Below are 24,553 nucleotides of genomic sequence, written 5' to 3'. Positions count from 1 at the left end.
GTGATACAAGCGTCTGAGTGATTATTTTATAAGTGGATTGTGGGACTGCGGGGCTTGGGGAACCTGGAGAGAAGCCCTCCAGCAACATCTCACCAGGCCAAAAATCTCTGTCCAATTTATACCTGGCTTTCTGGACAGAAGGAAAATGCACAAGCTTTTAACCCAAATCTGTAGTTCTTGTTGGGACTCAAAGGTATGAGTCCACTTCTGCTGTTTTACAGATACCCATTACCTGCTTTGTTTATGTCATTTTGTAAGTAGGCCTCAAAGGATCAAAAGAGCCATAAAAACCTAGACCCATTTCACAGAGGTTGAAAGGACCCCAGATAAGTATTCCTAAAGATGTTATTTTTCCTCTCTTCTGGTCTTGGGACTACTGCTTTTCCCATTACTAAGGGTATGGACCTAAGGGTTCCAAATAAGTTCATAAATTTTAACTTCTGTTGCTAGTTTAAATTTGTCTCAACAGATTTCTACTCAGCTGGCAGTCACCTCCAGGTTTTAGTCGCTGACTCCACTGTTCCAGATGACTGTGTGCTCTAGACGACTGTGAGCTCCAGACTTGCTAAAAGCTGACATGGACCAGCCCAGCTAACATGGTTCTTCCCTGTCCCTATGGGGTCAGGCAGCTACATGCTTCTGACAAATGCCCCCTTGCCCAGTCTGACTAGCTTTTCAGCCTTTTGGGGCCCCCTGACATCGGCGCCCCAATGCCAGCTCGAAGCAGTTCCAGAAGAGAATACATCACCCATATTCCCTGTTCAGAAAAGGCTGAAATGCTGGGTCAAAAGAAAACTCCCTGGCATAGAGACAAGATGGCTAACTATACATGGCCATTATTAGAGAGGGATACTTAGGAGCTAACTGTCCAAAACCCATGATTGGGTTCCATTAGGCACATGAGAAGGGGGAAATGAGGAACCAAAATAAGACCAAAATGCTCTCACCCCAAAACTAAAGGCCTAAGACTGCTCCTTTTAGCTACAGGCCATAAGTTACTGGAACAGGCCAGAAGTTACTGAGACCAGTCAGTTCAGATTCCAGAAACCAGGAAGTGTAAAAGTACAGAGCCACAAGATAGTCACGAGGTAATGCCTGCCAGACTATGGAATGTCCTCTCCCTGGTTTCCAGGGTAACTGATCACAGAAATGCCTCCACCTGAGGGCAGCCAATGAGAAATGGTGGCGGGCAACCACTCCCTTAGAAGTAATTTCTAGAAGTCCCTAGAAGCGAGCCAATCAGAATTGTACCTGTACTAGCACCCCTAAATGATGTAACCTTGTGACTTTTCCCTTTAAAAACTGAGCTTGCAGACAGGTGGGCGCTTCCTCCAGCCTCCACTGCGTTGGATGTATTGGACGAAGTCCCTGCCTAGGCTTGTATTGCTTTTGGATATCCAGAATTAAACCTTGCTTTTGCATTCCGGCATGCTCGTCTTTGGTGGGTCTCTCTGGGGGTCACGATCTGGGCACAACACAGGTAGTGACTTTGCCATAACCAGCTGAGTTCTTATGATATATTCCTGTGGCCCGCAGCAAGGAATCGTCAGCCGGGCTCACAAGTCCATCCTTTCTCTCTCCATCTAGTCATTACTTGGCTTTTCTGATCTCCCTCACACTTTAGTCGCTATGACACTCTTTATTTTTCCTTTTTCATTTTATTTATCACGTTCTATACTATCTTCAAGAAGGAAATAAGTCTTCTGCCAGAGGTAACCAACCTTGTTCGGGCAGGGTGGGGTGTAAAAACCTGGCCAGTAAAGGAAGTACAAAGATTTTGTAAACGTCTAGATCTGACTCTAACCTAAACACTGCATTCCCTTCCTCACTCACATCAGGCACATACAAATTGTGGAGCACACAAAGCTTCACATCCATCAGTCAGTCAGATAAACTAGAGCTCACCAGGGTCAGATCCCTGGATGCCCTTCCTCTGGCCCTGTGAAGTTATTTAAATCTACATCTAGTTAGTTGCAAATGAATGGGCATCCCCTGTGGTCATTTGAGGGCAGTTTTGTTTTGTTTTGTTTTGTTTTCTGGTTTTTCGAGACAGGGTTTCTCTGTGTAGCTTTGCGCCTTTCGTGGGACTCACTTGGTAGTCCAGGCTGGCCTCGAACTCACAGAGATCCACCTGGCTCTGCCTCCCGAGTGCTGGGATTAAAGGCGTGCGCCACCACCGCCCGGCGAGGGCAGTTTTTATAGCTGTCTTTTCTTCGAGATCATTTAGCTGTTCTCTTTTCCTCTTCTCTCTATCTTTAGGCAAACTAAACTGCTTGAAACTCCTCAAATGTATAAGCTCACCAAGAATTCCACCTATGACCACTCTGCTTCTCCTTCTTGGAATGACCTGTTCCTTCCCAGCTCCTACACTGAATACTGCTGGACCCATGAGTCAGAGTCCCCTTCCAAAGTCATCTCCCTGGCCCTGTGAGATGGCTCAGAGAGCAAAGACATTAGCTACCAGGCCTTGCAAACTAAATTTGATTCTTGAGACCCACCAGCTCCTAAAAGTTGTCCTCTGATCTCTATCTGTGTTTTATGATACACATAACAAATAAGTAAAAATTTTAAATGTCATTCACTCTTTGTTTGGTATGCCTGCATGTTATTCTCTAAAACTTAGAAACCTTTTTATTTTCCTTCGTTTTCTTTTATATTGAAGACAATGTCAGTGTACAGTAAGCATTTAACTATTTGTTGTAACAAATATTTCATAAATATGGAAATGAAAAGATATATGTTAAAGAAATCCCACGTCTTGCTCTTAATCAGTAGCAAAAAAATAAAAATATATAAATACTTATTGCCTAATAAGTAAATGATAAAACTAAATATCCCTTACCAAATATACATACACACACATATGCCTTAATAGACACAAAGATAAGTGGACAGACAGACAGCTGGGTGCAGAAACATCGTGCTTGATTCATACAAGCCTTGTATTTCCCACTACCACCTCCCTAGTCCCCAAGTTTGGAAGCATGATGAAGAAGAGCCCTTGAGAAAGGAAAAAAGAAAGCCAAAGAGCGGTGAGTGATGTCCCAGTTGTTAGGCCAGCCAGTCAGACGGGGATGGAACACTCCCAGTAGAACTCACAGAAGCAACACGAGACTATGACACAGCGGCCACATCAACACACGTGACTCACAGACAAGGAGGTGGAAGGGTTCCTTAGCCTGACAATTACAGCCCGATATTCCACCCCACACCCATACCCACGGGCTTTATGTTAGACTCCTACTGGTCTCGTTTTACTCTTCCTTGGCAAATCTGCTTCGACTTCTAACATGCCAGGTTTCGTACTCTATGTTCCTGTTCTGATCCTGACCCAATCTTGCCTCTCCTCTCGTCACTCACCCTTGTTCCAGTCTCTTACCTCCCATCAGCCAATAGCAGAGCTGAGGACTGGCCTCACCAGTTATCCAGGCTTTGGAAATTTGTGCCGTGACTGAATGCTGGGCTGTCTGTCATCTCTGAACCAAAGAGACGTTTCTTTAAGACATTGATGTAAAGGAACAACAGATATCTGGGTCCTTCATGTGTGTATCCTGTAATCTGACTTCATGCCAGCTCCTTTACCTCTGTGCCTCAGAGTCCCCTTTCAGTAAAGACTTCTAACAAAGGGAGGCCATGATGCATAGTTACGTGAAAACTTTAGGAGAGCCTTTTTTCTCACTGAAGAAATCACTATGTGCCAGGAAGTTGTGCAACTAACACTCTTGGTCACCTTTACTGTTTTATAGTATTGCTGAGAGATTTGGCAGCTTTTATGATTATTATTAAAATCTTCATAATTTAAAAGAGAAAATATCTTTATGATGACACTCTAGAGGAGAGCACGAGGTGAATTTTTGATCTGAATTACTGACAACTTTACCTGTCTAAGAACAAAGCAACACCACCAGAGCTCGCTCTCTCTCTTCATTCTGCATTTCTTAGTTACTTTTCTGTTGCTGTTACAAAACACCGTGGACAAGGTAGCTCATAGAAGGCAGCGTTTATTTGGGCTTACAGTTCGAGAGGGAGAAAAGTTCATCACCACACCAGGGAGGCATGGCAGCGAGCAGACAAGGGGGAGCCAGATGCGGACAGCTCACATCTTCAAACTGTAAGCACGAAGCAGAGAGGATGCGTTGGGAATGGTGCAAGGCTTTAAAACCTCAAAGCCCACCTCCAGTGACACACTTCCTCCAGCGAGGCCACGCATTCTAAACCTGCTCAAACAGGGCCACCAGCTGGAGACCAAGTACCCGAATGCCTAGATACCATGGGTGGCATATCATTCAAACCACCATACTGACCAACAGGGAAACGTGATGAAGCCAGAGAAACTCGGAAACAATGCTTCTCTTTAGACCGTGTTACATTGTTTTTATTTTTATTTACCCATTTTTCTTTTAAGTTTATTTAACACAAAACAATTGTCTCCACCTTCCCTGAGGTGGCTGACCAAGTCCAGGACCAAAGCTGCCTCTGAACTAGAATTCCATTGCTGAGTCAGCCCCAGTCTCAATGTCCTTGTCAGCACCCTGGGGCTCAGTGCTCCTTCCGTGGGTGTCTCGGTCCACCTCCCCTCTTGTAAATCTTGCAGGTCACTCACCCTCTGGACCTTTGAGCAGTCTCAGCAGCTGATTGATGTACAGGGCGGCAGGCGTGCCATCTCAGGAGGTAGGGGGACATAATCACATAATCTCTGAGATACTGGGTTCCCTCCAGTAGAAATGTTTCCAGGCAGACTGCTCCTTCAGGTATCCTTGAGATGTGAGAGACTGTGTGGCCTTCATCACATAAAGACAAGACACATCTTGTCTGCCAGGTCCGATTGTCTGGGCATATGGACACTAATCTTGGCAACCAGCACTCTCCTTAAAAAGGAATTCGTAGATGGCAATCCCATTAGATACTGCTGGTTTTTGTTTTTCTCTTATTCATTTTGAAGTAGTCTCACCAGGAGCTCTGGCTTGTCAGTAACCTGATACACAGACAGGCTGGCCTTGAACTTGCTGTGGTTCTCTTACCTCTGTCTCTCAAGTGGTAGAATTGTATATGTGCACCACCACAAACAACTCAAAGATCCATTTAAAAATAAAAATAGCGTCTCATTTTGTGGTTCTGGCTGGCCTGGAACTCACTGTGTGAAGCTGATCTATCTCTACTGACCTCCTGAGTGCCGGATTAAAAGAATGTACCACCAAAATCAGCCAAAGACACTTTTCTTAGTCAGACATACTTTCACTCTATTTTGAAGGATACATTCCAAAAACATTGGCACTGTTGTTCTCAAAATGTTAATGCAACCAGTCAAGAATAAAGCTATTACCGGGGTTGGGGATTTAGCTCAATGGTAGAGTGCTTGCCCAGCAAGCGCAAGGCCCTGGGTTCGATCCTCAGCTCTGGAAAAGCTACTACCACAACTTTTGAGCCAAATTTGAAGCAAGCTTTAGTAAGTACTGTCCAGGATGATGGACACTGGCCAGGTCCACACCTGGGATTCCCAGAGGATAACTGTGAATTACGTTAGTCAGGTGCTTATAAAGGCAAACCCCACAAAGCTACATACCCCCTGCCTTCATCCAATAAGGGGTGGCGTACATGCTTGATATACTTCCTGCCTATGTATCTCCTGCCTAAAGTACTCACTCTTAGACACAGAGCCGTCCCTCTAGTCCCTGAAGTTTGCATCTTGTACACACAATCCAGCCTGGGAACTTGACTTATAGATGTCTTATTATTGTGAGTTTTTGTTTTATCTTCTTTCTGTGTGTGTCACTGTGTCCAGATTTCTGCTCTTACCAAAATAAAACATACAGGCTGAGCATGGTGGCACACACCTTTAATCCCAGTTTGAGGCTAGCCTGGTCCACATTTGGAGTTCCAGGACAGCTGGAACTACATTGTGAGATCCTGTCTTGTAAACAAACAAAAAGTGATTGTTCTGGATTCCTCTGGGTTCCAGCACTGGGCTTCAAACCCAGAATAGAAAAAAAAAAGTTCTCTAGCTTCTTTAGTTCTAAAAAGGAAGGAAAGAAGAAAGAAAGGAAGGAAGGAAGGAAGGAAGGGAGGGAGGGAGGGAGGGAGGGAGGGAGGGAGGGAGGGAGGGAGGGAGGGAGGGAGGAAGGAAAAGAAAACAGGGTCTTTTTATGTATCTCTGGCTGTCCTGGAACTCCATATGTGGATCAGAATGGCCTTTAACTCAAAGTGAAGTTTAGTGAGAAATCCAAGGAAGTCTGCTTAAGGGTTATAAGGAATTTATTAGCACATAAATTGGAAAAGACAACTCACTAAACAGAGTAGGCAAATCATCACAGGTTCCTGGAGAGTTGAGGTCCTGTCCCACACTGTTCTTGCTGCCTGAGTCAGTCCACACCATCCAAGCCCACGAGGGAGAGAAGGGAACTAGCTGATGTGCCTGACAGGTCTTAAGGGTAGCCCCAAGACCATGCCCCAGGGGCTGGTACTTCAAGGTCATGAGTAGAAAGGTATTCACTACATCTCCCACTTTTGTCTAAATAAGCAAGTTCTAACCTAATTCAAAAGTATATACAATAGGAATGATTATCAAGTATTGTCCAGGAGAAGGGAAAGGTAATAACATAAACAAAATAGAAATACAACCAACAAGAATAACATCAAACAAGAGACATATACTAAATATACAAAAATGTCCAGACAACAAGTAAAGGCATGTTACAGAGATTACTTCCAAACGGAGTGTCTTTGAAGCCCAACATTCTCTCAGGAGTAGATCAGTGCTGCCAGAAGCAATCATGTCTCATGTCAACAGAATTCTAATTTATCAAAACATTTAAATGCCATATTTTCTATGAAGTGTTTGAAGATTACCTATCTATCTGTTTCTGTAAGTCTGGAAACCCTAACTAATATAACTATAGCTATGACAAGCATGGGTAACTATTAATCTGTAGTCTTATCTACCTAAATAACCTAGAGACTAAGGAGTCACATTATCAAGATAAACAGTCTGTAAACAAATGTACAGTATAAGGACAATGATCTCAAATTTGTGACAGTATACAAAATATATTAATCAGAGATAAAGATGTATAGTGCAATGTGACAACAATATCCTTAATATATGTCAATATGCAAAATATCCTAAACAGAGGTAGAACATACATACAGTATGACAAACATAATTTTACATTTGTATCAATATACAAAATATTTCAAATAGGAGTGGGAATATATGTACAATATGACAATTATACTTTTGAATTTGTATCAATATACAAATTATTTTAAATAGGAATAGAAAAATAGTTTACATTTGTATCAATATACAAGAATCCATATCAGTGCAAATTATTTAAGTTTGCTAAATTAGTTTACCAGTAGATATAATAATCTACCTTAATATCCTATCCTATCTATTCCCCTTTTTTCTTTTCCAAAAGAGAATAGTAACTCTAAACTTTATTGTTCCACCCCCAACCCTATTACAATCTATCCATAATCCTGAGAAAATAAAACTTTTTGGAGAGGTCAGATACAGCGAGAAATCCAAGGGAGTCTGCTTAAGGGGTATAAGGAATTTATTAGGACATAAATTGAAAAAGACAACTCACTAAACAGAATAGGTGAATCATCACAGGGTCCTGGAAGGCTGAGGTCCTGTCCCACGCTGCTGCCTGAGTCAGTCTGCACCATCCAAGCCCAGGAGGGAGAGAAGAGAGCTCTTACCTGTCAGGTCTTAAGGGTAGCCCCGAGGCCACACTCCAGGGGCTGGTACTACAAGGTCATAGGTAGAACAGGTACCCACTACAGATGATAGCCAGTTTCTGCCTCCAGAGTGCTATGACTAAAAGGGTGTACCACCATGCCTGGCTTCTTTGGTTCCTTTGATGGTGATTCTCATTCTCTCTCTCTCTCTCTCTCTCTCTCTCTCTCTCTCTCTCTCTCTCTCTCTCTCTTTCTTTCTCTGTCTCCCTCTCTCTCTTTTGTCTTTTGAGACAGGGTTTCTCTGTGTAACTCTGGCTGTCCTGGAATTCGCTCTGTAGTCCAGGATGGCCTTGAACTCACAGAGACCCACCTGCTTCTACTTCCCAAATACTGGGATTAAGGCATGCACCACCACCGCTGGGCTCCACTTCCCTTAATGTTATGCTTTCCCTGATATTTTATATATATGTGTGTGTGTGTGTGTGTGTGTGTGTGTGTATGTGTGTGTGTGTGTACATATATATGTATATATATATATATATATATATATATATAATGCCTTTGGACATTTTTTTAAGTTCCTGCTACACCCTCTAACTATTCCCTTCTATATGATCTGATCACTAATCTTGGTCCCTCACTGGTTATTTCTGTGAATGAAGAAACATACATCCCACCCAATTACCCAGACAACAGTCAGTTGCTTCTATGAAGAGTTTAGAATCTGTTCAGTTTTTCATTGTTTTCTGATTTTCTGCTATATATTGGATCAATTTAGAATGCGTCCCTTGAACAGTTCTTTCTGAAAATTTTAGTTGCCTGTCTTCATTTTGTAGATGCATTGTGACATTTATCATAGCCTGCTTCTTATTGTCTTTACTTACAAATTCAATAGTTTCCTACATTTTTGTGAGTTTACAGAGTTTTGTTTTTGTATTTTTCTGCTCTGTGAATTCTCTGTTTCCTCAGGAATCATTGCTTCATTTTCTCTTGGTTTCCTTCTTTGTGCTAGAAGCTTCCTGTAACCGTGGAAAGATTAAGGAGCCTGTTGCAACTTAAGAATGAGGCCATGGAAAGTCTAACAGGGCATATTGTGAAAGAACAGTTTGTCATTAACCCAGCCTTACCTTGAGTAGATAACTGTCTTTAAAGAAACAGCCAAGCCCTCCTGCTAGCTCCCAAATACCAAAACGTCAATCAATTTTTTTCACAAGAGCAGCGGGAGAACTTTAAGCATTCCTGATGGCACAAAATAGAGAAATTTTAAGTACAGCCACTAGGGCAGACTAAAAGATGCAAACAAAAGATGGGTGATCCCCTAACAGAACCCCAAGCTGCAGACCAGTCCTGGACATAACCAGTCATATAGAGGATGTGCTCATTGGCAGCGCAAGCCTAGAGTTAGTTACCCATGCTGGGATTTGCGGGCCACCAGCAGGATCCTCAGACAGGTGGAGAGAGCCAAGGTCCCAGATCAGTCCCAAGGAGAACAAGCTAAAGTTTCTTCCTGGTTTATCATTATGTTCTCTGTTGCGCCCTGCACCCCAACAGTGCCTGTTTTATAAATGTAATTCGGTAGCCTCCCATAGACCAAATTCTAAAGACACAAATGCGATGTCATGGAAACCAGGAAGAAGCATCTGTGGCATAGATCTTTCCATTTTCCTAGAACTCACTACTTCTCCTTCGGCAGCAGAATCTCTTTCCTGTTTCCAGCTGAGCAGATGTTCACTTCTTCCCCTCTCCAGTTTCAATCCAACAGCTCCTCCCCTTAAACTCACACACCTTAGGTCTTCCGGTGGCTGCATTTTGTCCCCTGGCTCCCACAATTTTGGCTTAATAAGTGTGTCTTGGTGTTCTAAAGATCTACCCAAGTCCTACCTTATGTACCCCCACTTTGCTGTAAACTAAAAGACACTGGGGTGCTCAGTGTCATGAGTGGTAGGATCTTGGTTTGTGCTACATATCCAATATGCCATGGGTGTGTGTGTATTCCATGAATATTCCTGCCATGCCTTGTTGGTCCGGTTTGCAAATCTGGGCTTTAGCTCAAGTGTTCCTCCCTTATATCCCGCAGACATAGTAAACATCTGCCGTGAGAGCTTTGAAACTTGTTCTAAGCTCTATATCTAGAATGGAAATTGTCTCCCAGATCTTCAGTTTTTTATTTTATTTTATTTTTGGTTTTTCGAGACAGGGTTTCTCTGTGTAGCTTTGCGCCTTTCCTGGAACTCGCTTTGGAGATCAGGCTGGCTTTGAACTCACATAGATCCTCCTGCCTCTGCCTCTCGAGTGCTGGGATTAAAGGCGTGCACCGCCACCACTGCCTGGCGAGACCATATCTTAAAAAACAAACAGGCCAGGACGATGGCAGCGGGCGGAAGCAGAGGCGGCGGCACATGCCTTTAATCCCAGCACTCGGGAGGCAGAGCCAGGCAGATCTCAGTGAGTTCAAGGCCAACCTGGTCTACAGAGCGAGATCCAGGACAGGCGCCAAAACTACACAGAGAAACCCTGTCTCGAAAAACCAAAAATAAAAATAAAAAAATAAGCCGGGCGGTGGTGGAGCACGCCTTTAATCCCAGCACTTGGGAGGCAGAGCCAGGCGGATCTCTGTGAGTTCGAGGCTAGCCTGGACTACTAAGTGAGTTCCAGGAGAGGCGCAAAGCTACACAGAGAAACCGTGTCTCGAAAAACCAAATAAAATAAATAAATAAATAAATAAATAAATAAATAAGAATAAAATTAAATCTAAAAACCGAAGAGCTTGGTGATGATCCCTTATAAACTCTAGAATCAATTAAAAGATGTATTTGGTATAAAAATAAATTTTTTAGCACTTATTTAGTGTGCATACACACGGGAACACGCACGTCTCAGTGCACATGCGATGGTCAGAGGACAAGGTGCTGGCATTAGCTCCTCTCACCACGTGGGCCTCAGGTCTTAGGTCATTTCCTTCACCCGCAGGGTCGTCTGCCAGCCCCAGCAGATGGTTTTGACTAATCCATAATTAACTAATCATTCTAGGTTACTTTCCTTACATTTATCAGCATGATCTGTCAGAAGCATGCCATTGAAAAACCAACTACCTCCCCAGTGGCATACATTAAGTTTGGGAGCAGTTTTATTGTTTTGTTTTGTCTTAAAAGCTCCCGGTTGTATCTGAGATTGAGCAGATTGTCTATGGCACTGCCGTGCCCAGCTTTGCCTCTCAGCACCACTCCGATGTTACCCAGGTGCCCCTTTAGAACATAAGAACAAAGCATCTTTTTATTTGTTTATTTTTTCTTTGGTGGTGCTGGGACTTGAACTCTGGGCCTCTCACATACTGGACAAACATTCTACTCCTAATCGACATGCCCAGCCTGAAGCATCTTTTAAAAATGAAGAATGCGGCTTGCTGTCAGTCGTGGTGAGGTCAGCTGCAATGATGTAGCACATTTGGCAAGCTGCTGAGGTGTCTGATGAGATCTCAACCTCAACTCAAGTCTAGTCAACTGCTGGGTTAGATTTCAGCCTGTTTAAACTTAGCTGGTAAATTACATATACAGTCCCCCACCCACACACACAAGGAGCTGGGATACCTCCTGACAGAAGATTTGCCCTAAAGGAGCTAGCTAGCCCAGCAAGCCGATTTGGTGCCAGAATCTTGATGGGAGGCCAAGAACAATTCTAAACCAAGTGGTTATTTGTTGATCATATTTAATTTAAAAACATTCTGTGCTGGTTAGTTTTTAGTGAACTTGACCCAAGGTCGGGTCATCTGGGAAGAGGGAACTTCAGCTGGGGAATTGCCTCAACCAGACTGTCCTGTGCACATATCTGTAGGTCATTTTCTTGATTAATAATTGATGTGGGAGGACCCAGATCGCTGTGGGCAGTGTCACTCATGGGGGCTGGTCCTGCAATGTATAAGAAAGCAGGCCGATGGGGCTTGAGAGATGGCTCAGAGGTTAAGAGCAGTAGCTGCTCTTCCAGAGGGCCCGAGTTCAATTCCCAGCAACCACATGGTGGCTCACAACTATCTGTAGTTAGATCTGGCCTGCGTGCATACATGCAGGTAGAATACTTGTATACATAATAAATAAATCTTTTTTTTAAAAAAAAAAAAAAACACGCTGAGCCGGGTGTCAATGGCACACATCTTTAATCCCAGCATTCAGGAGACAGAACCAGGCGGATCTCTGTGAGTTCGAGGCCAGCCTCGTCCACAGAGCAAGATCCAGGACAGGCACCAAAACTACAAAACCAAGGGAAGGAAGGAGGGAGGCAGGGAGGGAGGGAGGGAGGAAGGGAGGGAGGGAGGCAGGCAGGGAGGCAGGCAGGGAAGGAAGAAGGGAGGGAGGGAGGGAGGAAGGGAGGGAGGAAGGAAGGAAGGAAGGAAGGAAGGAAGGAAGGAAGGAAGGAAGGAAGGAAGGAAGGAAGGGAAGGGAGAAATCAATCAGGCTGAGTAAGCCATGAGGAGCAACACATACTAAGTTGCGTGATGCAGTCCTGTAGACAAAAAGGTAATAGGTAAAACCAAAGATCTGTGTTCTGGTTTTCTGTTATGGGTAAAGGTCCTCATCCACCTACTGGTAGAAAATAGCAACTTTTTCTTCCTTTATAGAATCTGGACACTCCCTCGAGAGGCTGAAATCCAGATATTATCCAGGGCTTGGGTCTCAACTGGAGAATGATCTGCTTCCAAGTTAACATGGTTGATAGCTAAACCTGACTGCCCGTGTCCTGCTGCCCTGATGGCTCCGTCCCTTACAGGCTGATAGCAATCACCACCCTCAGCTCCTTATCACTCCGCTTCCCCAAGCATGGCTACTTAGTCACATATGAAAGCCTAGAAAGAGACTGAGACAGCCTGGTAGTAATGTGGACATTACAAACACCACATGATACAATCAGAAATGACAACCCATCCTCTCTGCCCTGTTCTACTAATGACAAGTCACAGGTACCGTCTACGTTCAAAGTAAAGAGAAAGGGGGATTACACAAGCCATAAATATTAGAGGTCAGGGATGACAGGCAGTTATCTGGGGGTTTCTCTGTCTCAAGCTGGAGGAGGGGCCCCGACATGGAAGCATGGATTTAGTCCTGCCTCAGGACAGCGCACCATGAGGGGGAAAAGGTATTTATTTAATAGCGGCAACTTGTGTGCCCGAGAGTACAGAGAGCCTAGGTTGATTTAGGGGACAAACTGAGGCCAGCTTGTGCTAAAAAAAAAAAAAAAAAAAAAAAAAAAAAAAAAAAAAAAAACAAGCTTTAAATTCTCTGTACTTCATCTATTCCTTCTTTGGGCGTAGGACCAGCCTTATAACGAAAACCCAAGTTTCAAGTTAACAAATGTACATGACCACATGGTGGCAGCAGACACCAGGAGATTGTGTTTCGAACTTTTTCCTCTGCGTGAGAACAAGTTTATTTCCTTTTATGGCAACTCGCGGTTTCCTCTGTCTGATCCTTGAATGGGGGAAAAGGAGTGTTTCTCCTCCTCCGTTCGCAAAGCACTGTTCCTAATCTAGTACCACAAAGAGCAAGTCCTCCACAACTCCTAGAGCGACAGCGAAGGTCCTGGGGGAGGAGCGATGAGAGCCCCTGAAACAGGAACTTAAGACTAGAAGATGGCGGAGTAGCAACGCGGTGCTGTGCGTGTTCGGGCTGCCGGCTGACTTCGGGACCAGACTCCGCAGCTGCGGTGACCGCCGAGAAAAGAGTGCGTTTGTGCAGTGCGTCTGTGCAGTTGCCCAAGATGCCGAACATCAAAATCTTCAGCGGGAGCTCCCACCAGGACTTATCCCAGAAAGTTGCCGACCGCCTGGGCCTGGAGCTAGGCAAGGTGGTTACTAAGAAATTCAGCAACCAGGAGACCTGTGTGGAAATTGGAGAAAGTGTACGTGGAGAAGATGTCTACATTGTTCAGAGTGGGTGTGGTGAGATAAATGACAATCTAATGGAGCTTTTGATCATGATTAATGCTTGCAAGATTGCTTCAGCCAGCCGGGTGACTGCAGTCATCCCATGCTTCCCTTACGCCCGCCAGGATAAGAAGGATAAGAGCCGGGCTCCCATCTCAGCTAAACTTGTTGCGAATATGCTCTCTGTGGCAGGAGCAGATCATATTATCACCATGGATCTACATGCATCTCAAATCCAGGGCTTCTTTGATATCCCAGTGGACAATTTATATGCAGAGCCCGCTGTCTTAAAGTGGATAAAGGAGAATATATCTGAGTGGAGAAATTGTACTATTGTCTCACCCGACGCTGGTGGAGCCAAGAGAGTCACCTCCATTGCAGACCGATTGAATGTGGATTTTGCCTTGATTCACAAGGAACGGAAGAAGGCCAATGAAGTGGACCGCATGGTGCTAGTCGGAGATGTGAAGGGCCGGGTGGCCATCCTGGTGGATGACATGGCTGATACTTGTGGTACCATCTGTCATGCTGCTGACAAGCTTCTCTCCGCTGGAGCCACCAGAGTTTATGCCATCTTGACGCATGGAATCTTTTCTGGCCCAGCCATTTCCCGTATCAACAACGCATGTTTTGAAGCAGTAGTCGTCACCAACACCATACCCCAGGAGGATAAGATGAAACACTGCTCCAAAATACAGGTGATTGATATCTCCATGATCCTTGCAGAAGCTATCAGGAGAACCCACAATGGAGAGTCTGTCTCTTACCTGTTCAGCCATGTTCCTTTGTAATAGAATAAATTCTGAAGCATTTTGAAAATAAAACCACGCCCACCCCTCTTTTTTTTTTTCTCGGTATTTGGTGAGTTCAGCAGAAGGCCCAGCTTGCTCCAGTGTAGCTTTTACATCCCACATTAGGTACATTAGAATTTAGCCTAAATTGGAAAAAGACAGACTGCGATTAACTGCTAGGATGTCCTACTTGCATTGCTTCATCCTGGCTTTCTTGTTATTTTGTGAGCCTTGCAGCTTTAATTAGAGCTCAGCTGCTGAACGATGTATAGACTGTTGAAAATATTCCACAAGGTCCTTAGGATGTGATAAGATGTTATGCCCAGATTAGGACCCCCAAAGAGACCACCAGGAGACCAGATCTATCCAGAATGCAATAGCAAGGTTTACTTCTTGGCGCAATACGAGCTAGCAAGGAACCCCCGTCCGCAGTGCCCGGCGCAGCGAGGCAGGGAGGAGAGTTCCTCTTTCTTGGGGAGATTAGATTTTGAAGGCAAAAACCACAGAATTCTTCAGAGAGGAGGGGGTTAGTACGGGTCCACCCTTGATTGGTCCAGTTTTCCTGAGTTTGGATTTTTATCTTATTTTTTGCTCTGTCAGGAGTTTTACAGCTCATCTCCAAAATTTGGTCATGTTATCTCAGGGGAGGGGGGCGTCTCGTGGTTAGCTACCACCAGACAGTCTGATTTTGTACTTTTAAAACTTCTGACTTTACCCTGTCTGGGATTGGGGAACTGACTTGGTTTTGGCTATTTTAAGATGTCCCTTTCCTCAGCTCTCCAGGCCTTAGGGGGAACTGGGGTGGGGGTCTCTCATTCCCTCCTTCTCTTGGCCCTAGAGGGGCTCAATCATGGGCCCCTAACTTGTTCTAGTTCATGAGATTCCCATGACCTCACTTCGGGGTCTGCATATGACTCGTACTCAGTGGTCCTGACTTGAGTATAACCCCATTGCACCATGAGTTGTATGGTGCCTAGTCTTTGTCTCATATACTGTAGTAGCTTTAACTTCAAGGGATCAGTAGGATGCTTGGACACTCTCCAGGTTCCGGCTGGATGTTCCTCAGCTGCAGGCACCACAGGTCGGGCGTGGGTGTGGTGGATCCAAGTGGAGATGCCGTCCACCTTGAGAGCCGTTGGGGTGGTCAAGATGACGAGGTAGGGTCCTTTCCACCATGGCTCCAGGGACTTGTGTTGATGCCTCTGGATCAGGACCCAGTCTCCAGGCTCGAAACTGTGAGTCTCAGGGGGAGAGGAGGATGAGTACAGGGCCCGCAGTTGAGGCCAAATGTCTTTCTGTACTCAGATGAGGGTTTTTAGGCTCTCAAGAAGGTCTACCTCTTCTGGTGGCAGAATCAACTCTGTCTAGAGGCTAGGCACAAGGGGTGGAGGCAGACCATACATTATTTCAAAGGGTGTTATCCCCAGCTGATAAGGGGAGTTCCTTACATGGAACAAGGCAAAGGGGAGAAGAGTCATCCAGTCACCACCAGTCTCTAGGGCTAATTTGGTTAGGGTCTCTTTTAGGGTCCGATTTATTTATTTTTTCTTTTAGCACATACCCTAGGTAAGTTACCTGTTTCTTGTAGATCTGGGCCTTTTTAGCTGAGGCCCAATAGCCCAATGTCCCCAGTGTCCTTAGAAGATCTTCCGTTTCGCTAAGGCATTCCTCCTCTGACCTGGTGGCTATTAGTATATCATCTACGTATGGTAGAAGAGAGACAAGGGGGTGCTGGGAGCGGTACTCACCCAGATCCTCATGGAGAGCCTCATCACATATGGTGGGTGAATTCTTGAATCCTTGTGGCAGTCTTGTCCAAGTCAGTTGCCCACTTATTTCAATGTCTGGGTCATGCCACTCAAAGGCGAAATAACCTTGGCTGTTTGGTGCAAATGGGAGACTAAAGAAGGCATCTTTTTTTAGCCGGGTGGTGGTGGCGCACGCCTTTAATCCCAGCACTCGGGAGGCAGAGCCAGGCGGATCTCTGTGAGTTCGAGGCCAGCCTGGGCTACCAAGTGAGCTCCAGGAAAGGCGCAAAGCTACGCAGAGAAACCCTGTCTCGAAAAACCAAAAAAAAAAAAAAAAAAAAAAAAAAAAAAAAAAAAAAAAAAAAAAAAGAAGGCATCTTTTAAATCTAGGACAGTATACCATTCTTTATCTGGAAGGAGCATAGGGATTGGGCACAGTGGGGTGAATGTCCATTACCCTTTTGTTAACTTCTCGAAGGTCTTGGACAGGGCGGTAGTCATTCGTCTGTGGCTTTTTAACCGGTAGGAGCGGTGTGTTCCATGCAGACTGAATGGGCCGCAAGACTCCCTCTTGTAGGAGTCGTCTCACATGGGGGGTGATTCCCTTTTTGGCTTCCAGGGTCATGGGGTACTGGCGGACCTTCACTGGGTCTGCATTGGTCTTAAGTTCCACATAGACTAGGGGTCTATGTTTGGCCAACCCCATTCCCCCTGTCTCAGCCCACGCAGTGGGGAATTGTTGGAGCCAGATCTGCATGTCTGCACATTTGATGGAGGACCACTCTTGTTCATGGAGGTGGTATTCTTCCTCCAAAGGCATTGTCAAAAACACTCCAATAGCCCTCCCATCAGGGTGTTTGTCTTGAGCACCCTTATCAGTGAAATGGATCTGTGCCTTCATTTTAGGCAGCAGATCGCGCCCCAGAAGAGGGTATGGGCATTCAGGAATGACGAGGAATGAGTGGGTTACCCGTCCCACTCCCAAGTCCACTGTTCTTCGGGTAGTCCATTGGTAAGGTTTACTGCCCGTTGCTCCCTGTACCCAGGCTTGTTTTCTTGACAGGGGTTCCCCGGGTGTCAAGAGGACTGAACTTTCCGCACCCGTGTCCACCATGAAGTGGACAGGTTTCCCCTCCACTCTTAGAGTTACCCTAAGCTCGGGAAGGGGGGCCGAGCCCCATCCTCCCTAGTCGCTGTCTTCATCCAGGGCGGCAAGGATGGAAGTTGGCTTCCTTCCTAGTCCCACTGACATTTTTCTCTTGCTCCTATTTTTAGGGCATTCCCTAGCCCAGTGTCCTTCTTCCTTGCAGTATGCACACTGGTTCTTTCCTAGCTTAGGCTGGGACCTTTTCCCCTTCTCATAGCTTCCTGCTTCTGCAGCCAGGAGCACTCTCTCCATCTGTGTCTGTTGCTGTTGCAGTATCTTGGTCAGGCTCTTCTCTTGCCTCCTCTCTCTCCTGTCCTCTCTCTCTCGACGACGTTCTCTTTCCCTTCTCTCTTCCTTTTGTTCCTCTGTCTCTCTTTTGTTATAAACCTTTTCCGCCACTGCCACTAAGTCCCTCAGATTCCTCTCCCCTAGTCTTTCTAGCGACTGTAGCTTTTTCCTAATATCTGGTGCTGCCTGGTTCACATAGGCTAGAATAACTGCTGGTTGGGCTTCCTCAGACTCTGGGTTGTATGGGGAGTACTGCTTGAAAGTCCCCATCAACCTCTCTAAATATGCAGCTGGACTTTCTCCATCCCCCTGCCTTACATCATAAATTTTTGCCATATTAGTAGGCTTGCGTGCAGCAGCCTTGAGACCTGCCAACAGAGCCTGGCGGTAAACACGGAGACTCTCCTTACCTTCTGCCATATTATAGTCCCAGTTAGGGCGAGTGGATGGAAAAGCAGCTGTTGCCAAGGCAGGATCCACTAGGGGGGCACCCGTGGGTCCTGGAACTAGCTTCCGAGCATTCTCCAGAATCCAGTTTCTCTCCTCCGTGGTGAAGAGGACTCCCAATAGTTGATTTACATCATCCTATATGGGCTGGTGAGTTAATAAAACTGTCTCCAAAAGGTTAGTTAAGTCTTGGGGGTCCCAAGAGAATGGCACATTTTGAGCCTTCCAGTTATACAGGCCACTAGTGGCGAAGGGCCAATAGTGAAAGGGTTGGTTCCCTGCCTCGTCCGGGGGCCCAGCAGGCCTAAGGGGAAGGGCCACTGTGGTGTCTGCCTGGGGAGTTCTCCCCTTCTATTGCGGGTAGACTGTGCTGGCCCCCTTCCTCAGCTCTCGATGGCTGAGGCTCCTGGGCTTCCTTCATAGGCGCCGTAGGATGGACCTGGGGAGGGGAAGAATAGGGAGGTGGAAAGAGTTCTGCTTCAGGGGTCCCCCCCTGAAACACAGCAGTGGGCCTCCTCTCCATTTCTTGGCCCGCTTGGGAGCTCTTGGGCCTGGTGGCCAGGATCTGAGTGCCTGGAACCTGTTGTGGGGGTAAGAACGGTTTAACCCAGGGAAGGGGTCCCTCCTCCCTGTCTATCAGGCCCCTCCAGGTAACAATATAGGGGACTTGGTCAGGGTGGCCAGAGCGGGGGCGGGGGACAATTTCCTCCACTCAAAGGTTCCGCCTGCCGGCCACCTGCCGTTGAAAGTGGGCCATTCAGCTGAACAAAATTAACCCATCTTCGCTTCTTGATAACCACATTGTTGTTGCTGGCAGTCTCTTGAACATCCTGCCAGTGAGCAAGAGTTAAGTCTAGGGGTGAAGACAGAGTATTCCCCATAGTAGAGTGAGAAAATTGAAGATAAAATCCAAAGAAAAGAGAGAACAGCAAAACCACAACCACAATAAGACACAAAAAGACTTTAGCAATTTCCCGGGACAAAGTACGAATTGGCATTTCCTATCACAGAATAATAAAGTGTATGAACCAAGGAGTTTCGTGTACATAGATTCATTTCTTCCCATTAAAGATTAATTATCAGCTGGTTGTAGATTCTTCCCGGACCCTGGGAGGGGACTATCGAGGGGCTGGACCCCCATAGTCCCCGATACCTGGCGCCACGAACAGACTTAACTGTTTAGGTACTCAGGGGACTGATAGGAAGTAAGTTTTGGAGCATATCCAGGGAGAGAGGTGTCGCTTCACAGAGGGTTGCCCAGTTAGAGGCTCAACTCTTGGAGAGGTACGATTTTGAGAGATCTCTGGAGCATCAGCTACAATCAGTCCTCACCGAAGGATGCTGCAGATCCCGGGGACACCGACCCCCCCGTTTGGATCGGTGAGTAGCTATGAACACCCCCCCCCCAAATAGTCAGAATGAGTCTGAAGAGAAACAGCTTCTGATAGAAGTTACAGGACACAGGCTTAAGACAAAAGGCACTTCAGTCAGCTCCAGTCAGTTTTCAAGCTTAAATAAGGAAACAACAGACTATCTTAATCCCATAAGGCCTCCTAAAAAATGTATGGAAAGATTTAGGAGACCCCTAAAAGCTGCCAACCTTATGAAATTAATTTACCATCAGACTGTGATAAGCGTCAGAGATTTTAACCCCTCCCTTTTTAGGAGAAACCTGCCATTACTTCCTTCAGGGTCTTACAAGGAGGTAACACAATATTAGCACACCACAAGACCTCCTGAGAGCTTAAACTAGAGCTATGAAGTTCACTATGTACTCCATACTAGCAGCAGCATCCTGCTACAAACAGCCTTTCTCGCTAAAATTAATTGAAATCCGAAGGCAAACTTGAGCTGTAAACTTCTAATTGCTAACCAGAAGCTCGATCCAGCAGCCTTCATTTAAATAACTGTGCAAGTCTCACAGCCTGAGCCGGTTTAAAAACTAATGGCAACTTCTAACTCTCCTAAAAAAAAAAAGTGTTCTTTTCTCTCTCTCCTCTTTCTGGGTTGGCTTTTAAGTTCTTGGTAATTTACAAAAATCTTGGCCAAGTACAAGAACTTTAGTTAACCCATTTCAAAAAACAGGTCCTGGTTAGGGGACGCCCTACTACGACTGTATGGATTCATCAGACCCCGGAAGACGTCTGGGGGCCGGAATCCTAAACATCTGCCTTCTTCCCTCTGAACCTAACTATCTGCTATCTGCATCTCAGCTCACTTGGGCTTTTGAGTCATCTCCACCCTTCTCCTCACCTTGCCATTCCCGGTGGCTGGCTGGCTTGATACAGACTGGACAAACAGGCTGCAGCTGCTACAAAAAAAAAAAAAATTCCTCCTCCTTTGTTTTAGTTTGGGCCTGTAAATTTACTGTGCTTATCTCATTTCATGATACACCTTAAAGGATTTATATTTTTGAATAAGAGTTCCTGTTTCTATATTAAAATAACTTCAGTACAAACTTAATATTTTTAAGGCTAAACTGACAGGTATAAAACCAAAGTTCTAAGCTTATAAGGGCAACTAACTTATAAATTGTTAAGAATAAGTTTAATTAAAGATAATTAAGAAATAAAACTTATTGATTGGCCGACCTAAACTGTAAACTGTTAAGGATAAGTTGTACTTAAGCTATAAGCTATTAGAGATAATTATTAGGATACAAATTGAGGGTTAATCTCTTATAAATGATCAAATTCTCTAATGTATGCAAAATCATATTTATATACATGCTATGTATGCTAAATTTCATATAATCAATTTATTACTTAGCCCCCTAGCATTTAAAATGTTTAAGCCTTGGACAAAACTGCCATACCCTTTATTGCCAGGGTTTTTTCCAAACTATGCTTTGAGATAATTTAAATTATATTTCCATTTATCAGGTTTAAAGATAATTTGCCTTACTATCCAATTTCAAGTAAAAGATAGCTCACCTAACATATTTCAAAATGACATAGATGCTTTTTGATGTAAAGTTTTTATAAAGGGATATAAAGGTTTAGATATAGAAAATGTTTAGGAAAATTAAAAAATAACTTATGATATATGAATTGCCAGTTATTAGGATAGATCAATGTAACACATAAACATCTAGATGTTATTAATGATATATGAATCTCAGTAATAACCTAGAGATACTGAGGATGTATGCCTAAATTAGATCTATGGATAAAGTTTTTATTGAGGTCTGAGATATATAAGCTTAAGGAATGGACTTATATGCCTTAACACAAGAGTCTGGACCTCCCCAGAAGGGACACTGGGGCTAAACATAGGCTGTAGCTCCTCTGCTATACAAGGTAAAAAATTGTCCCAGTAAAAGTTGATCCTGACTTTACTAAAGAAATTAAGATTATTGTACAACTCTCTACAAAACAATTCAGATTCATGCAGGGCAGCGCCTAAGGGAGCTGCTGGTGTGGATTCCAGCAATATGGCCTTCTGGGTTCAGGAAATTAAATATTCCAAACCAACTAAACACTTAAAATACAGGGGGGAAAATAATTGGCTTGCTAGACATAAGCACGGTTGTTTCTTATATTTCAGGAAAAGATTTGCCAAGTACTTAAGATGACTATTACTCCTTTGTCTCTTATAGGCCTAGGTCAACCTAATATTATTGCTAGCAACTCAAAAATATTAAGATGGTCAGATAAAATTATGACATATTCTGCCCATATGTCATCCACCATACCTAACACACTATGGGAAAGAGACATACTGTAACAAATGGATGTACCATTAATCTCTGCTATGAACTAATATCATCTCAAATGCTTTAGATGGGTTTTAAACTTAAAGGAACTTGAGTAAACAAGCTCAAGACATAATTGGGCCCTTATTCCAGAAATCATACATGACAGACATAGCCTAAGGTATCAAAATTTCTCCTAGGGGCCACTGTCCACTGTTGACCCCATTACTTGTAAATCTGATGCTCCTATCTGGGTTAAGTAATAACCTTTAAATGCTGAGAGAATTGTAATTGCTACCTGTCTGGTAGAGGAAAAACTTAAATATTGGGCATATAAAGCCACCCACCAGCCTTTAAATCGCCCCAATATCTTTTTATTTAGGAATATCAGGATTATAGACTGTTACAAGACCTTAAGAAATTAAATATAATTTATTAAAGCCAAGGGGAACCTCACAGCCTGGCTTCCCATCTCCCACGGCCATCCCCAGAAACCAAAAAATAATTGTCATAGATGTACAAGATTGCTTCTTTACCATGCCTCCTCACCCTAAAGATTGTCAACATTTCAAATACTTTTAGCTTGCCTACTCACCCTGCCATGATGGAGGCCAAAGCCAATATACAGAACAGGAAATGTAAGTTCTGTTTATCCAGGACTCATTCTTTGAACAGAGTTCCTTATTTTATCCATACAGATTAACTTTCAGAACTAACTGTCAGTTATAGCTTCCTCACAGTCCCCCAACCTAATAATTATATGTGTGTATGTGTGTGTGTGTGTGCGCGTATCTTACAATAATTTCATTGCACAGACGATATTATATTTATGTCAAACTATGAAACTTATGAGTCTATAGAATGGCAAATAACTCTTCAGGATATACTGGCACCTTTTCTTATGTCTGTCCAACAATTACAAATTCTTTCCCTATGGAAGCTCACCATGAGGCTTACATCCTTATGATTTCTGTTTATAAAATACGAAGTAATACACCATTTATTTCAATGCTTTTCAATTTTAGGAATGCCTAGAACTCATATATAGACAACAGCCTTACATATACTACAAGAACTCTTAAGAATTGGTGCTTAATTTTTCATATCTCCCACTACAGGCATTCCTTATTACCCCCAGGCCAAGTCACAAAGTTACACCTAAGCTTCTGTGATCTTCTCACTGGTATTTGAAAAGGTCCTAATGTTTTCATACTGTCAGGAAGCGGATATGCTTACATGTCTTCACAGGACATTGACCTGCCTTCATGAATCCTGGATTGCCTGGTCACACCATATACTAGCCCACTGCAGGACAAAGGCGCTCTAAAGCTGCCAGACTGAATACAGACTGTTATTTACCTCTAGATTCTTAAATATTGAGTGTTAAATATAAATAAATTGATACAATTCTAGATCCTTTTGATGAACTGTTCATCAATGATATAAAACTTATAGAAATATGATTAGAAATAATAATTATCTTCTAAATGTATTTTATTAACTTTTGTCAAAAGATAATGAGACTTGAGAGATATATAAATGACACATTTCAGATTTCATTCTCTGGCTATCCTGATTCTGTTGAGACTCCAAGGATTCATATTTTGTCTGACAAAATTTACCACTGTTATATTGCTAACATATCTAAGTTTTTGTCCATTAAGAAGGTTCTTATAAGCTTCAGGAGATCAAAATTTGCCAACGCTCACAAACCAAGAAGGACTGGGAGGAATGCAACCTAACTACAGTTCTTATCTCCCACTTACAAAATTTCTTTTTCTCCTCTGGGTGGGGGAGGAGCCTTCCCTCTCCCTGGCCTGGTATCCCCTTCTCTCATCTAACCATGCATTTAATATCCCATAGGTACGCCTAAGAGAAAAAGTTTCCTCTTTAAAACTCTTCGGCTGCATGTTCTACCATTAATACACATATTTGTTTCCAGCAGAAATTCTAACCATTTAAAGAGTTACAGGTTGTCATCCTCTGGACCATGGACATGCTGTCTAGCTGCAGGTCTGCACCCCACCCTCCAGCCCACACCGATGTGCTGTCCAGCCCAACCCTGCGTCACGCCCTCCAGCCCACAAGACAGAAAATTCTGCTACACTGCCTGTCTCACAGAGCCTGAGACAGCCTGCACTTCCTGGGTTTCCACTGCATTCCAGGCCTCAAGCTTCGCCCCCATATCCGCAGGAAGTAACCATGAGAGATTTCTACAGCCCCCTTTGTCACGTACCCTGTTTTCTGAACTGAACTCTCCAGCCCAGGGGCTGGATTGCCCTTAAAAAATGCTCTATTATTAATTGTATAAGTTCTGCCCATGATCCTGAAATGTATGTACTATCAGATATTCTCCTCATGTACTTATGACAATTGTTCTGTATGTAAGTCTTGCTATGTATACCCTGACACAGGTTATTACTGTTTTCTCATAGCTAGTGGTTTAATATTACATTGATTACAAATTTAAACTAGGTAAGCTTCATCTACAGCATTGGTCCCACAGGTGCTCATGACTTACTCAGATAACTCTTTAACTATGCCTCCTTAAAAGACAGGTTAACCAAATTAATACCACTAACCAAAGATTAATAGATACAGTTAATGTTCTAAACTAACCATTTCTTTTTGATAAGTCACAATCATAGTATTCAGACACTTTTTGACCATATCATGCCATACTAGCTAAGGATAGATTTTTATGTTATTCCTCTGCTCCCTTTTTGAGACAGAGATATTCTAACTATATACAGGTATGCCAATTAGATGGTTAAACTAATCCTCAGCCTGCCATCTATATAGAGTATTGATTATAAATATATATCATAGGTACAATATTGA

At 43.9% G+C, this 24,553-nt stretch overlaps 2 pseudogenes across 1 annotated transcript; one reads left to right on the top strand and one right to left on the bottom strand.

Moving 5' to 3' along the window:
• Positions 1 to 4,358: 4,358 nt before the first annotated feature.
• LOC121830567 (small ribosomal subunit protein eS10 pseudogene) lies at positions 4,359 to 5,597 on the bottom strand (annotated as a pseudogene).
• Positions 5,598 to 13,264: 7,667 nt separating this feature from the next.
• LOC102919081 (ribose-phosphate pyrophosphokinase 1 pseudogene) lies at positions 13,265 to 14,421 on the top strand (annotated as a pseudogene). The gene has a single exon (XR_013052322.1). The product of XR_013052322.1 is annotated as a ribose-phosphate pyrophosphokinase 1 pseudogene (transcript).
• Positions 14,422 to 24,553: the final 10,132 nt, after the last annotated feature.

Source organism: Peromyscus maniculatus, chromosome 6, assembly GCF_049852395.1.
Source record: "Peromyscus maniculatus bairdii isolate BWxNUB_F1_BW_parent chromosome 6, HU_Pman_BW_mat_3.1, whole genome shotgun sequence".
NCBI lineage: Eukaryota > Metazoa > Chordata > Mammalia > Rodentia > Cricetidae > Peromyscus > Peromyscus maniculatus.
The sequence above is the reverse complement of the archived record's forward strand: the minus strand, read 5'-3'. Positions and strand labels throughout refer to the sequence as shown.